Raw genomic sequence first — 15,589 nt, forward strand, 5'->3', positions numbered from 1 at the left:
TACACCCATTTCTTTGTCTCTCACATGGGCTGCGCCAAAGAGCAATGATTGGCACTTTGGACTTTGCATGCAAAGGTACCAGTCCAAATCTTGGGGGTACTATTTTATTACTCTTGACCTTTTCCATTTCTGTCATCTTTGTTTATTGATAGCTCAAATCCAACACCAGTAGGTTGAAAGAGACACTTATTGATTCCTTTCAAAACGTCCATCAGCTTGAACAAGTTACAGAAATACAAACATTATAATACGTTTACATCACATTCCTACACAAAATAGTGTGACATTAAGAAATCCTATCCTGTTTTTCTGAAATGCATTTCAGAGGCCTGATTCCCAGCATCCCTTTTTGAAGCTTTCTGCGCTATTGATAAGGCGAATTTAGCACATTTTGAAAGAGAAGTGTTCTTAAATCAAACCTAGAGAACCACAATGACGGTATCATTCAGATAGTACAAATGTTTTTTGTATATTAGTATGGAAATTGTGAAATAAAACGTTTTTCATGCTGATTTTCAACAGTCGATCTGCAATCGTGAAACATACGCTTTTGCTTGGAGGCCTCACAGGTACTGATCTAATTTTCTGTTTTAAGATTATTCACAAATCATATGATATGCTTTGTATAAATAAACTATATTGTTAGATCAAAATTGAGTAAAAAGTGACTATCTCAATTTCATGACATATAGAAGAGTAAGGAGAAGAAGCTCATCTTTCAAATGTGGAGAGGCAACAACTTTTCATTATTTTCACCTCTACTAATTATATGCATTTTTATAATGTATGTGTTTATGTTGTCCTATAAATATACAGAGACATATAGCAAGATATAGGGAGATACATACGTGTAAAGTGGATATGTACAAGTTTATAAGTAAATGAGATGTTTTTCCAATTAATAATTCTAAGAACTGAATGGAAAAGAAAATCGTAAAGTTTAGATAAGTCCCACTGTGATTTGTACTCAGATCCCGGTTTTCAGAGTCTAGAGTGCTAAGCATGATACCATCAACCCACCTGTACCAGGTTGAGCTTTTCATTTTGAGAGAAGAGATTGCATTCACGGGGGAATCTTATCTTTTATTGCAAAATCGTATCTCACATAAAAAGTACTGTTCAACAGAGTGATAGCGTTACTTGAGTCCTCTGGGCAACATCCTTCCCTAACATAGTTCAATATGCAAAAGTTGAACAGAATAGAATGGTAATAACATTCTGTTGGTCTTTGACTGTAGAACATTAAAAACTTTGAAATGTTCACATTGCTGCAGCAATCTGCTCCCTTGTCACATGGGAGGTTCCATGGTGTAGTGGTTAGCACTTTGGACTGTGAATCCAAGGATCCGAGTTCAAATCTCGGTGGGACCACTTTCATGACTGTTGATCAAATCTTTTTTTGTCAAGTGTATTCATAAATATCACAAATCTAACACGGGTAGAGTGAAACATTAATTTATTGATTGTATTCTGAAAGTCTATTCGATGTGAGCAAATGATAGAACTTTTAGAAAACATGGAAATTAAATGGCTCAAAATAATGAGACATTTTGCGAGCTGACTCTGTTTTCTCAAACTCATCACAGGGGGCTGATGCAAGATATTACTTTCTTAAATCTTACTGTTATTGATAAGGGGAAGATGGAACTTTTTAATTGGAAATCCTTCATTAAAACAAAACTTGAGGAATCAAATTGTGTATTATGGGGACAGAAGATATGACGTTTTGAATAACAATCGTGAAATTCAGACACACATATATTTACACTCTGATTTTCTAAAGTAAATCCATAACCATAAAGTAAAATCTTTCGAAAGACGTGTCAAAGGTAATAATCTGAATTTCTCTTTCAAAGAAATTCACAATTAAATGCACTGTGTAAGTCAAGCATGTTGTCATATAAGAAATCAGCAAAAATTAACTATCTCATTACTGGTCATATAGATGAGAGAGGAAATGAACCTAATGTTTAAATTGTGGATGGGAAACAACAGTTTTTAGTTTTCAGCTTCAATACATATGTTTATGAATAATTGATTTCTTTATATAGTCTTATCGCTATCTAGACGGATATAGCTATGTATACATAGATGCATACTTATACGTTGATAAGTATCAGTATAAAACATTGACGTTATGTTTTTCCAAGACCAAATTCTAAGAAATGGGTGAAATAGTAAATCTCATAATTCAAGTAGGTCCCACCGAGATTTGATCTCGGATCGCTGGATTCAGAGTCCAGAGTGCTAACCATTACACCATGGAACCCTCCCATACATGAGTCATTTTTCCATTGAGACAAAAGAGAGCGCATTAGTGTGGGGGCATTTCTTACATTGATGAAAGGATATCTCTGTTGAATGCTCATAGTGTAAAGAGCTATAATGTGATTTGATTCTGTTCAGATACATTCTCCATAACAGTGTTAAATATGCAAACGTTTATCAGGATAGGCAAGTTATATCATAATGATCATCTTTGACTGTGTCATATTAAAACATTTTACATTTCCAAACTAATACACCCATTTCTTTGTCTCTCACATGGGCTGCACCAAAGAGCAATGATTGGCACTTTGGACTTTGCATGCAAAGGTACCAGTCCAAATCTTGGGGGTACTATTTTATTACTCTTGACCTTTTCCATTTCTGTCATCTTTGTTTATTGATAGCTCAAATCCAACACCAGTAGGTTGAAAGAGACACTTATTGATTCCTTTCAAAACGTCCATCAGCTTGAACAAGTTACAGAAATACAAACATTATAATACGTTTACATCACATTCCTACACAAAATAGTGTGACATTAAGAAATCCTATCCTGTTTTTCTGAAATGCATTTCAGAGGCCTGATTCCCAGCATCCCTTTTTGAAGCTTTCTGCGCTATTGATAAGGCGAATTTAGCACATTTTGAAAGAGAAGTGTTCTTAAATAAAACCTAGAGAACCACAATGACGGTATCATTCAGATAGTACAAATGTTTTTTGTATATTAGTATGGAAATTGTGAAATAAAACGTTTTTCATGCTGATTTTCAACAGTCGATCTGCAATCGTGAAACATACGCTTTTGCTTGGAGGCCTCACAGGTACTGATCTAATTTTCTGTTTTAAGATTATTCACAAATCATATGATATGCTTTGTATAAATAAACTATATTGTTAGATCAAAATTGAGTAAAAAGTGACTATCTCAATTTCATGACATATAGAAGAGTAAGGAGAAGAAGCTCATCTTTCAAATGTGGAGAGGCAACAACTTTTCATTATTTTCACCTCTACTAATTATATGCATTTTTATAATGTATGTGTTTATGTTGTCCTATAAATATACAGAGACATATAGCAAGATATAGGGAGATACATACGTGTAAAGTGGATATGTACAAGTTTATAAGTAAATGAGATGTTTTTCCAATTAATAATTCTAAGAACTGAATGGAAAAGAAAATCGTAAAGTTTAGATAAGTCCCACTGTGATTTGTACTCAGATCCCGGTTTTCAGAGTCTAGAGTGCTAAGCATGATACCATCAACCCACCTGTACCAGGTTGAGCTTTTCATTTTGAGAGAAGAGATTGCATTCACGGGGGAATCTTATCTTTTATTGCAAAATCGTATCTCACATAAAAAGTACTGTTCAACAGAGTGATAGCGTTACTTGAGTCCTCTGGGCAACATCCTTCCCTAACATAGTTCAATATGCAAAAGTTGAACAGAATAGAAAGGTAATAACATTCTGTTGGTCTTTGACTGTAGAACATTAAAAACTTTGAAATGTTCACATTGCTGCAGCAATCTGCTCCCTTGTCACATGGGAGGTTCCATGGTGTAGTGGTTAGCACTTTGGACTGTGAATCCAAGGATCCGAGTTCAAATCTCGGTGGGACCACTTTCATGACTGTTGATCAAATCTTTTTTTGTCAAGTGTATTCATAAATATCACAAATCTAACACGGGTAGAGTGAAACATTAATTTATTGATTGTATTCTGAAAGTCTATTCGATGTGAGCAAATGATAGAACTTTTAGAAAACATGGAAATTAAATGGCTCAAAATAATGAGACATTTTGCGAGCTGACTCTGTTTTCTCAAACTCATCACAGGGGGCTGATGCAAGATATTACTTTCTTAAATCTTACTGTTATTGATAAGGGGAAGATGGAACTTTTTAATTGGAAATCCTTCATTAAAACAAAACTTGAGGAATCAAATTGTGTATTATGGGGACAGAAGATATGACGTTTTGAATAACAATCGTGAAATTCAGACACACATATATTTACACTCTGATTTTCTAAAGTAAATCCATAACCATAAAGTAAAATCTTTCGAAAGACGTGTCAAAGGTAATAATCTGAATTTCTCTTTCAAAGAAATTCACAATTAAATGCACTGTGTAAGTCAAGCATGTTGTCATATAAGAAATCAGCAAAAATTAACTATCTCATTACTGGTCATATAGATGAGAGAGGAAATGAACCTAATGTTTAAATTGTGGATGGGAAACAACAGTTTTTAGTTTTCAGCTTCAATACATATGTTTATGAATAATTGATTTCTTTATATAGTCTTATCGCTATCTAGACGGATATAGCTATGTATACATAGATGCATACTTATACGTTGATAAGTATCAGTATAAAACATTGACGTTATGTTTTTCCAAGACCAAATTCTAAGAAATGGGTGAAATAGTAAATCTCATAATTCAAGTAGGTCCCACCGAGATTTGATCTCGGATCGCTGGATTCAGAGTCCAGAGTGCTAACCATTACACCATGGAACCCTCCCATACATGAGTCATTTTTCCATTGAGACAAAAGAGAGCGCATTAGTGTGGGGGCATTTCTTACATTGATGAAAGGATATCTCTGTTGAATGCTCATAGTGTAAAGAGCTATAATGTGATTTGATTCTGTTCAGATACATTCTCCATAACAGTGTTAAATATGCAAACGTTTATCAGGATAGGCAAGTTATATCATAATGATCATCTTTGACTGTGTCATATTAAAACATTTTACATTTCCAAACTAATACACCCATTTCTTTGTCTCTCACATGGGCTGCGCCAAAGAGCAATGATTGGCACTTTGGACTTTGCATGCAAAGGTACCAGTCCAAATCTTGGGGGTACTATTTTATTACTCTTGACCTTTTCCATTTCTGTCATCTTTGTTTATTGATAGCTCAAATCCAACACCAGTAGGTTGAAAGAGACACTTATTGATTCCTTTCAAAACGTCCATCAGCTTGAACAAGTTACAGAAATACAAACATTATAATACGTTTACATCACATTCCTACACAAAATAGTGTGACATTAAGAAATCCTATCCTGTTTTTCTGAAATGCATTTCAGAGGCCTGATTCCCAGCATCCCTTTTTGAAGCTTTCTGCGCTATTGATAAGGCGAATTTAGCACATTTTGAAAGAGAAGTGTTCTTAAATCAAACCTAGAGAACCACAATGACGGTATCATTCAGATAGTACAAATGTTTTTTGTATATTAGTATGGAAATTGTGAAATAAAACGTTTTTCATGCTGATTTTCAACAGTCGATCTGCAATCGTGAAACATACGCTTTTGCTTGGAGGCCTCACAGGTACTGATCTAATTTTCTGTTTTAAGATTATTCACAAATCATATGATATGCTTTGTATAAATAAACTATATTGTTAGATCAAAATTGAGTAAAAAGTGACTATCTCAATTTCATGACATATAGAAGAGTAAGGAGAAGAAGCTCATCTTTCAAATGTGGAGAGGCAACAACTTTTCATTATTTTCACCTCTACTAATTATATGCATTTTTATAATGTATGTGTTTATGTTGTCCTATAAATATACAGAGACATATAGCAAGATATAGGGAGATACATACGTGTAAAGTGGATATGTACAAGTTTATAAGTAAATGAGATGTTTTTCCAATTAATAATTCTAAGAACTGAATGGAAAAGAAAATCGTAAAGTTTAGATAAGTCCCACTGTGATTTGTACTCAGATCCCGGTTTTCAGAGTCTAGAGTGCTAAGCATGATACCATCAACCCACCTGTACCAGGTTGAGCTTTTCATTTTGAGAGAAGAGATTGCATTCACGGGGGAATCTTATCTTTTATTGCAAAATCGTATCTCACATAAAAAGTACTGTTCAACAGAGTGATAGCGTTACTTGAGTCCTCTGGGCAACATCCTTCCCTAACATAGTTCAATATGCAAAAGTTGAACAGAATAGAAAGGTAATAACATTCTGTTGGTCTTTGACTGTAGAACATTAAAAACTTTGAAATGTTCACATTGCTGCAGCAATCTGCTCCCTTGTCACATGGGAGGTTCCATGGTGTAGTGGTTAGCACTTTGGACTGTGAATCCAAGGATCCGAGTTCAAATCTCGGTGGGACCACTTTCATGACTGTTGATCAAATCTTTTTTTGTCAAGTGTATTCATAAATATCACAAATCTAACACGGGTAGAGTGAAACATTAATTTATTGATTGTATTCTGAAAGTCTATTCGATGTGAGCAAATGATAGAACTTTTAGAAAACATGGAAATTAAATGGCTCAAAATAATGAGACATTTTGCGAGCTGACTCTGTTTTCTCAAACTCATCACAGGGGGCTGATGCAAGATATTACTTTCTTAAATCTTACTGTTATTGATAAGGGGAAGATGGAACTTTTTAATTGGAAATCCTTCATTAAAACAAAACTTGAGGAATCAAATTGTGTATTATGGGGACAGAAGATATGACGTTTTGAATAACAATCGTGAAATTCAGACACACATATATTTACACTCTGATTTTCTAAAGTAAATCCATAACCATAAAGTAAAATCTTTCGAAAGACGTGTCAAAGGTAATAATCTGAATTTCTCTTTCAAAGAAATTCACAATTAAATGCACTGTGTAAGTCAAGCATGTTGTCATATAAGAAATCAGCAAAAATTAACTATCTCATTACTGGTCATATAGATGAGAGAGGAAATGAACCTAATGTTTAAATTGTGGATGGGAAACAACAGTTTTTAGTTTTCAGCTTCAATACATATGTTTATGAATAATTGATTTCTTTATATAGTCTTATCGCTATCTAGACGGATATAGCTATGTATACATAGATGCATACTTATACGTTGATAAGTATCAGTATAAAACATTGACGTTATGTTTTTCCAAGACCAAATTCTAAGAAATGGGTGAAATAGTAAATCTCATAATTCAAGTAGGTCCCACCGAGATTTGATCTCGGATCGCTGGATTCAGAGTCCAGAGTGCTAACCATTACACCATGGAACCCTCCCATACATGAGTCATTTTTCCATTGAGACAAAAGAGAGCGCATTAGTGTGGGGGCATTTCTTACATTGATGAAAGGATATCTCTGTTGAATGCTCATAGTGTAAAGAGCTATAATGTGATTTGATTCTGTTCAGATACATTCTCCATAACAGTGTTAAATATGCAAACGTTTATCAGGATAGGCAAGTTATATCATAATGATCATCTTTGACTGTGTCATATTAAAACATTTTACATTTCCAAACTAATACACCCATTTCTTTGTCTCTCACATGGGCTGCGCCAAAGAGCAATGATTGGCACTTTGGACTTTGCATGCAAAGGTACCAGTCCAAATCTTGGGGGTACTATTTTATTACTCTTGACCTTTTCCATTTCTGTCATCTTTGTTTATTGATAGCTCAAATCCAACACCAGTAGGTTGAAAGAGACACTTATTGATTCCTTTCAAAACGTCCATCAGCTTGAACAAGTTACAGAAATACAAACATTATAATACGTTTACATCACATTCCTACACAAAATAGTGTGACATTAAGAAATCCTATCCTGTTTTTCTGAAATGCATTTCAGAGGCCTGATTCCCAGCATCCCTTTTTGAAGCTTTCTGCGCTATTGATAAGGCGAATTTAGCACATTTTGAAAGAGAAGTGTTCTTAAATCAAACCTAGAGAACCACAATGACGGTATCATTCAGATAGTACAAATGTTTTTTGTATATTAGTATGGAAATTGTGAAATAAAACGTTTTTCATGCTGATTTTCAACAGTCGATCTGCAATCGTGAAACATACGCTTTTGCTTGGAGGCCTCACAGGTACTGATCTAATTTTCTGTTTTAAGATTATTCACAAATCATATGATATGCTTTGTATAAATAAACTATATTGTTAGATCAAAATTGAGTAAAAAGTGACTATCTCAATTTCATGACATATAGAAGAGTAAGGAGAAGAAGCTCATCTTTCAAATGTGGAGAGGCAACAACTTTTCATTATTTTCACCTCTACTAATTATATGCATTTTTATAATGTATGTGTTTATGTTGTCCTATAAATATACAGAGACATATAGCAAGATATAGGGAGATACATACGTGTAAAGTGGATATGTACAAGTTTATAAGTAAATGAGATGTTTTTCCAATTAATAATTCTAAGAACTGAATGGAAAAGAAAATCGTAAAGTTTAGATAAGTCCCACTGTGATTTGTACTCAGATCCCGGTTTTCAGAGTCTAGAGTGCTAAGCATGATACCATCAACCCACCTGTACCAGGTTGAGCTTTTCATTTTGAGAGAAGAGATTGCATTCACGGGGGAATCTTATCTTTTATTGCAAAATCGTATCTCACATAAAAAGTACTGTTCAACAGAGTGATAGCGTTACTTGAGTCCTCTGGGCAACATCCTTCCCTAACATAGTTCAATATGCAAAAGTTGAACAGAATAGAAAGGTAATAACATTCTGTTGGTCTTTGACTGTAGAACATTAAAAACTTTGAAATGTTCACATTGCTGCAGCAATCTGCTCCCTTGTCACATGGGAGGTTCCATGGTGTAGTGGTTAGCACTTTGGACTGTGAATCCAAGGATCCGAGTTCAAATCTCGGTGGGACCACTTTCATGACTGTTGATCAAATCTTTTTTTGTCAAGTGTATTCATAAATATCACAAATCTAACACGGGTAGAGTGAAACATTAATTTATTGATTGTATTCTGAAAGTCTATTCGATGTGAGCAAATGATAGAACTTTTAGAAAACATGGAAATTAAATGGCTCAAAATAATGAGACATTTTGCGAGCTGACTCTGTTTTCTCAAACTCATCACAGGGGGCTGATGCAAGATATTACTTTCTTAAATCTTACTGTTATTGATAAGGGGAAGATGGAACTTTTTAATTGGAAATCCTTCATTAAAACAAAACTTGAGGAATCAAATTGTGTATTATGGGGACAGAAGATATGACGTTTTGAATAACAATCGTGAAATTCAGACACACATATATTTACACTCTGATTTTCTAAAGTAAATCCATAACCATAAAGTAAAATCTTTCGAAAGACGTGTCAAAGGTAATAATCTGAATTTCTCTTTCAAAGAAATTCACAATTAAATGCACTGTGTAAGTCAAGCATGTTGTCATATAAGAAATCAGCAAAAATTAACTATCTCATTACTGGTCATATAGATGAGAGAGGAAATGAACCTAATGTTTAAATTGTGGATGGGAAACAACAGTTTTTAGTTTTCAGCTTCAATACATATGTTTATGAATAATTGATTTCTTTATATAGTCTTATCGCTATCTAGACGGATATAGCTATGTATACATAGATGCATACTTATACGTTGATAAGTATCAGTATAAAACATTGACGTTATGTTTTTCCAAGACCAAATTCTAAGAAATGGGTGAAATAGTAAATCTCATAATTCAAGTAGGTCCCACCGAGATTTGATCTCGGATCGCTGGATTCAGAGTCCAGAGTGCTAACCATTACACCATGGAACCCTCCCATACATGAGTCATTTTTCCATTGAGACAAAAGAGAGCGCATTAGTGTGGGGGCATTTCTTACATTGATGAAAGGATATCTCTGTTGAATGCTCATAGTGTAAAGAGCTATAATGTGATTTGATTCTGTTCAGATACATTCTCCATAACAGTGTTAAATATGCAAACGTTTATCAGGATAGGCAAGTTATATCATAATGATCATCTTTGACTGTGTCATATTAAAACATTTTACATTTCCAAACTAATACACCCATTTCTTTGTCTCTCACATGGGCTGCGCCAAAGAGCAATGATTGGCACTTTGGACTTTGCATGCAAAGGTACCAGTCCAAATCTTGGGGGTACTATTTTATTACTCTTGACCTTTTCCATTTCTGTCATCTTTGTTTATTGATAGCTCAAATCCAACACCAGTAGGTTGAAAGAGACACTTATTGATTCCTTTCAAAACGTCCATCAGCTTGAACAAGTTACAGAAATACAAACATTATAATACGTTTACATCACATTCCTACACAAAATAGTGTGACATTAAGAAATCCTATCCTGTTTTTCTGAAATGCATTTCAGAGGCCTGATTCCCAGCATCCCTTTTTGAAGCTTTCTGCGCTATTGATAAGGCGAATTTAGCACATTTTGAAAGAGAAGTGTTCTTAAATCAAACCTAGAGAACCACAATGACGGTATCATTCAGATAGTACAAATGTTTTTTGTATATTAGTATGGAAATTGTGAAATAAAACGTTTTTCATGCTGATTTTCAACAGTCGATCTGCAATCGTGAAACATACGCTTTTGCTTGGAGGCCTCACAGGTACTGATCTAATTTTCTGTTTTAAGATTATTCACAAATCATATGATATGCTTTGTATAAATAAACTATATTGTTAGATCAAAATTGAGTAAAAAGTGACTATCTCAATTTCATGACATATAGAAGAGTAAGGAGAAGAAGCTCATCTTTCAAATGTGGAGAGGCAACAACTTTTCATTATTTTCACCTCTACTAATTATATGCATTTTTATAATGTATGTGTTTATGTTGTCCTATAAATATACAGAGACATATAGCAAGATATAGGGAGATACATACGTGTAAAGTGGATATGTACAAGTTTATAAGTAAATGAGATGTTTTTCCAATTAATAATTCTAAGAACTGAATGGAAAAGAAAATCGTAAAGTTTAGATAAGTCCCACTGTGATTTGTACTCAGATCCCGGTTTTCAGAGTCTAGAGTGCTAAGCATGATACCATCAACCCACCTGTACCAGGTTGAGCTTTTCATTTTGAGAGAAGAGATTGCATTCACGGGGGAATCTTATCTTTTATTGCAAAATCGTATCTCACATAAAAAGTACTGTTCAACAGAGTGATAGCGTTACTTGAGTCCTCTGGGCAACATCCTTCCCTAACATAGTTCAATATGCAAAAGTTGAACAGAATAGAAAGGTAATAACATTCTGTTGGTCTTTGACTGTAGAACATTAAAAACTTTGAAATGTTCACATTGCTGCAGCAATCTGCTCCCTTGTCACATGGGAGGTTCCATGGTGTAGTGGTTAGCACTTTGGACTGTGAATCCAAGGATCCGAGTTCAAATCTCGGTGGGACCACTTTCATGACTGTTGATCAAATCTTTTTTTGTCAAGTGTATTCATAAATATCACAAATCTAACACGGGTAGAGTGAAACATTAATTTATTGATTGTATTCTGAAAGTCTATTCGATGTGAGCAAATGATAGAACTTTTAGAAAACATGGAAATTAAATGGCTCAAAATAATGAGACATTTTGCGAGCTGACTCTGTTTTCTCAAACTCATCACAGGGGGCTGATGCAAGATATTACTTTCTTAAATCTTACTGTTATTGATAAGGGGAAGATGGAACTTTTTAATTGGAAATCCTTCATTAAAACAAAACTTGAGGAATCAAATTGTGTATTATGGGGACAGAAGATATGACGTTTTGAATAACAATCGTGAAATTCAGACACACATATATTTACACTCTGATTTTCTAAAGTAAATCCATAACCATAAAGTAAAATCTTTCGAAAGACGTGTCAAAGGTAATAATCTGAATTTCTCTTTCAAAGAAATTCACAATTAAATGCACTGTGTAAGTCAAGCATGTTGTCATATAAGAAATCAGCAAAAATTAACTATCTCATTACTGGTCATATAGATGAGAGAGGAAATGAACCTAATGTTTAAATTGTGGATGGGAAACAACAGTTTTTAGTTTTCAGCTTCAATACATATGTTTATGAATAATTGATTTCTTTATATAGTCTTATCGCTATCTAGACGGATATAGCTATGTATACATAGATGCATACTTATACGTTGATAAGTATCAGTATAAAACATTGACGTTATGTTTTTCCAAGACCAAATTCTAAGAAATGGGTGAAATAGTAAATCTCATAATTCAAGTAGGTCCCACCGAGATTTGATCTCGGATCGCTGGATTCAGAGTCCAGAGTGCTAACCATTACACCATGGAACCCTCCCATACATGAGTCATTTTTCCATTGAGACAAAAGAGAGCGCATTAGTGTGGGGGCATTTCTTACATTGATGAAAGGATATCTCTGTTGAATGCTCATAGTGTAAAGAGCTATAATGTGATTTGATTCTGTTCAGATACATTCTCCATAACAGTGTTAAATATGCAAACGTTTATCAGGATAGGCAAGTTATATCATAATGATCATCTTTGACTGTGTCATATTAAAACATTTTACATTTCCAAACTAATACACCCATTTCTTTGTCTCTCACATGGGCTGCGCCAAAGAGCAATGATTGGCACTTTGGACTTTGCATGCAAAGGTACCAGTCCAAATCTTGGGGGTACTATTTTATTACTCTTGACCTTTTCCATTTCTGTCATCTTTGTTTATTGATAGCTCAAATCCAACACCAGTAGGTTGAAAGAGACACTTATTGATTCCTTTCAAAACGTCCATCAGCTTGAACAAGTTACAGAAATACAAACATTATAATACGTTTACATCACATTCCTACACAAAATAGTGTGACATTAAGAAATCCTATCCTGTTTTTCTGAAATGCATTTCAGAGGCCTGATTCCCAGCATCCCTTTTTGAAGCTTTCTGCGCTATTGATAAGGCGAATTTAGCACATTTTGAAAGAGAAGTGTTCTTAAATCAAACCTAGAGAACCACAATGACGGTATCATTCAGATAGTACAAATGTTTTTTGTATATTAGTATGGAAATTGTGAAATAAAACGTTTTTCATGCTGATTTTCAACAGTCGATCTGCAATCGTGAAACATACGCTTTTGCTTGGAGGCCTCACAGGTACTGATCTAATTTTCTGTTTTAAGATTATTCACAAATCATATGATATGCTTTGTATAAATAAACTATATTGTTAGATCAAAATTGAGTAAAAAGTGACTATCTCAATTTCATGACATATAGAAGAGTAAGGAGAAGAAGCTCATCTTTCAAATGTGGAGAGGCAACAACTTTTCATTATTTTCACCTCTACTAATTATATGCATTTTTATAATGTATGTGTTTATGTTGTCCTATAAATATACAGAGACATATAGCAAGATATAGGGAGATACATACGTGTAAAGTGGATATGTACAAGTTTATAAGTAAATGAGATGTTTTTCCAATTAATAATTCTAAGAACTGAATGGAAAAGAAAATCGTAAAGTTTAGATAAGTCCCACTGTGATTTGTACTCAGATCCCGGTTTTCAGAGTCTAGAGTGCTAAGCATGATACCATCAACCCACCTGTACCAGGTTGAGCTTTTCATTTTGAGAGAAGAGATTGCATTCACGGGGGAATCTTATCTTTTATTGCAAAATCGTATCTCACATAAAAAGTACTGTTCAACAGAGTGATAGCGTTACTTGAGTCCTCTGGGCAACATCCTTCCCTAACATAGTTCAATATGCAAAAGTTGAACAGAATAGAAAGGTAATAACATTCTGTTGGTCTTTGACTGTAGAACATTAAAAACTTTGAAATGTTCACATTGCTGCAGCAATCTGCTCCCTTGTCACATGGGAGGTTCCATGGTGTAGTGGTTAGCACTTTGGACTGTGAATCCAAGGATCCGAGTTCAAATCTCGGTGGGACCACTTTCATGACTGTTGATCAAATCTTTTTTTGTCAAGTGTATTCATAAATATCACAAATCTAACACGGGTAGAGTGAAACATTAATTTATTGATTGTATTCTGAAAGTCTATTCGATGTGAGCAAATGATAGAACTTTTAGAAAACATGGAAATTAAATGGCTCAAAATAATGAGACATTTTGCGAGCTGACTCTGTTTTCTCAAACTCATCACAGGGGGCTGATGCAAGATATTACTTTCTTAAATCTTACTGTTATTGATAAGGGGAAGATGGAACTTTTTAATTGGAAATCCTTCATTAAAACAAAACTTGAGGAATCAAATTGTGTATTATGGGGACAGAAGATATGACGTTTTGAATAACAATCGTGAAATTCAGACACACATATATTTACACTCTGATTTTCTAAAGTAAATCCATAACCATAAAGTAAAATCTTTCGAAAGACGTGTCAAAGGTAATAATCTGAATTTCTCTTTCAAAGAAATTCACAATTAAATGCACTGTGTAAGTCAAGCATGTTGTCATATAAGAAATCAGCAAAAATTAACTATCTCATTACTGGTCATATAGATGAGAGAGGAAATGAACCTAATGTTTAAATTGTGGATGGGAAACAACAGTTTTTAGTTTTCAGCTTCAATACATATGTTTATGAATAATTGATTTCTTTATATAGTCTTATCGCTATCTAGACGGATATAGCTATGTATACATAGATGCATACTTATACGTTGATAAGTATCAGTATAAAACATTGACGTTATGTTTTTCCAAGACCAAATTCTAAGAAATGGGTGAAATAGTAAATCTCATAATTCAAGTAGGTCCCACCGAGATTTGATCTCGGATCGCTGGATTCAGAGTCCAGAGTGCTAACCATTACACCATGGAACCCTCCCATACATGAGTCATTTTTCCATTGAGACAAAAGAGAGCGCATTAGTGTGGGGGCATTTCTTACATTGATGAAAGGATATCTCTGTTGAATGCTCATAGTGTAAAGAGCTATAATGTGATTTGATTCTGTTCAGATACATTCTCCATAACAGTGTTAAATATGCAAACGTTTATCAGGATAGGCAAGTTATATCATAATGATCATCTTTGACTGTGTCATATTAAAACATTTTACATTTCCAAACTAATACACCCATTTCTTTGTCTCTCACATGGGCTGCGCCAAAGAGCAATGATTGGCACTTTGGACTTTGCATGCAAAGGTACCAGTCCAAATCTTGGGGGTACTATTTTATTACTCTTGACCTTTTCCATTTCTGTCATCTTTGTTTATTGATAGCTCAAATCCAACACCAGTAGGTTGAAAGAGACAATTATTGATTCCTTTCAAAACGTCCATCAGCTTGAACAAGTTACAGAAATACAAACATTATAATACGTTTACATCACATTCCTACACAAAATAGTGTGACATTAAGAAATCCTATCCTGTTTTTCTGAAATGCATTTCAGAGGCCTGATTCCCAGCATCCCTTTTTGAAGCTTTCTGCGCTATTGATAAGGCGAATTTAGCACATTTTGAAAGAGAAGTGTTCTTAAATCAAACCTAGAGAACCACAATGACGGTATCATTCAGATAGTACAAATGTTTTTTGT

At 34.2% G+C, this 15,589-nt stretch overlaps 12 non-coding genes across 12 annotated transcripts; 6 read left to right on the forward strand and 6 right to left on the reverse strand.

Annotated features, from left to right (window-relative positions):
* Positions 1–1,299: 1,299 nt before the first annotated feature.
* TRNAH-GUG (transfer RNA histidin (anticodon GUG)) lies at positions 1,300–1,371 on the forward strand. The gene has a single exon. It is a non-coding gene; the product is annotated as a tRNA-His (tRNA).
* An 826-nt stretch (positions 1,372–2,197) lies between these two features.
* TRNAQ-CUG (transfer RNA glutamine (anticodon CUG)) lies at positions 2,198–2,269 on the reverse strand. The gene has a single exon. It is a non-coding gene; the product is annotated as a tRNA-Gln (tRNA).
* Positions 2,270–3,819: 1,550 nt separating this feature from the next.
* Positions 3,820–3,891, forward strand: TRNAH-GUG (transfer RNA histidin (anticodon GUG)). Its single transcript has one exon. It is a non-coding gene; the product is annotated as a tRNA-His (tRNA).
* An 826-nt stretch (positions 3,892–4,717) lies between these two features.
* TRNAQ-CUG (transfer RNA glutamine (anticodon CUG)) lies at positions 4,718–4,789 on the reverse strand. Its single transcript has one exon. It is a non-coding gene; the product is annotated as a tRNA-Gln (tRNA).
* A 1,550-nt stretch (positions 4,790–6,339) lies between these two features.
* On the forward strand, positions 6,340–6,411 carry TRNAH-GUG (transfer RNA histidin (anticodon GUG)). Its single transcript has one exon. It is a non-coding gene; the product is annotated as a tRNA-His (tRNA).
* Positions 6,412–7,237: 826 nt separating this feature from the next.
* On the reverse strand, positions 7,238–7,309 carry TRNAQ-CUG (transfer RNA glutamine (anticodon CUG)). Its single transcript has one exon. It is a non-coding gene; the product is annotated as a tRNA-Gln (tRNA).
* Positions 7,310–8,859: 1,550 nt separating this feature from the next.
* On the forward strand, positions 8,860–8,931 carry TRNAH-GUG (transfer RNA histidin (anticodon GUG)). Its single transcript has one exon. It is a non-coding gene; the product is annotated as a tRNA-His (tRNA).
* An 826-nt stretch (positions 8,932–9,757) lies between these two features.
* Positions 9,758–9,829, reverse strand: TRNAQ-CUG (transfer RNA glutamine (anticodon CUG)). Its single transcript has one exon. It is a non-coding gene; the product is annotated as a tRNA-Gln (tRNA).
* Positions 9,830–11,379: 1,550 nt separating this feature from the next.
* Positions 11,380–11,451, forward strand: TRNAH-GUG (transfer RNA histidin (anticodon GUG)). Its single transcript has one exon. It is a non-coding gene; the product is annotated as a tRNA-His (tRNA).
* An 826-nt stretch (positions 11,452–12,277) lies between these two features.
* Positions 12,278–12,349, reverse strand: TRNAQ-CUG (transfer RNA glutamine (anticodon CUG)). Its single transcript has one exon. It is a non-coding gene; the product is annotated as a tRNA-Gln (tRNA).
* Positions 12,350–13,899: 1,550 nt separating this feature from the next.
* On the forward strand, positions 13,900–13,971 carry TRNAH-GUG (transfer RNA histidin (anticodon GUG)). The gene has a single exon. It is a non-coding gene; the product is annotated as a tRNA-His (tRNA).
* An 826-nt stretch (positions 13,972–14,797) lies between these two features.
* Positions 14,798–14,869, reverse strand: TRNAQ-CUG (transfer RNA glutamine (anticodon CUG)). Its single transcript has one exon. It is a non-coding gene; the product is annotated as a tRNA-Gln (tRNA).
* Positions 14,870–15,589: the final 720 nt, after the last annotated feature.

This window comes from Lissotriton helveticus, chromosome 4_1, assembly GCF_964261635.1.
Source record: "Lissotriton helveticus chromosome 4_1, aLisHel1.1, whole genome shotgun sequence".
NCBI lineage: Eukaryota > Metazoa > Chordata > Amphibia > Caudata > Salamandridae > Lissotriton > Lissotriton helveticus.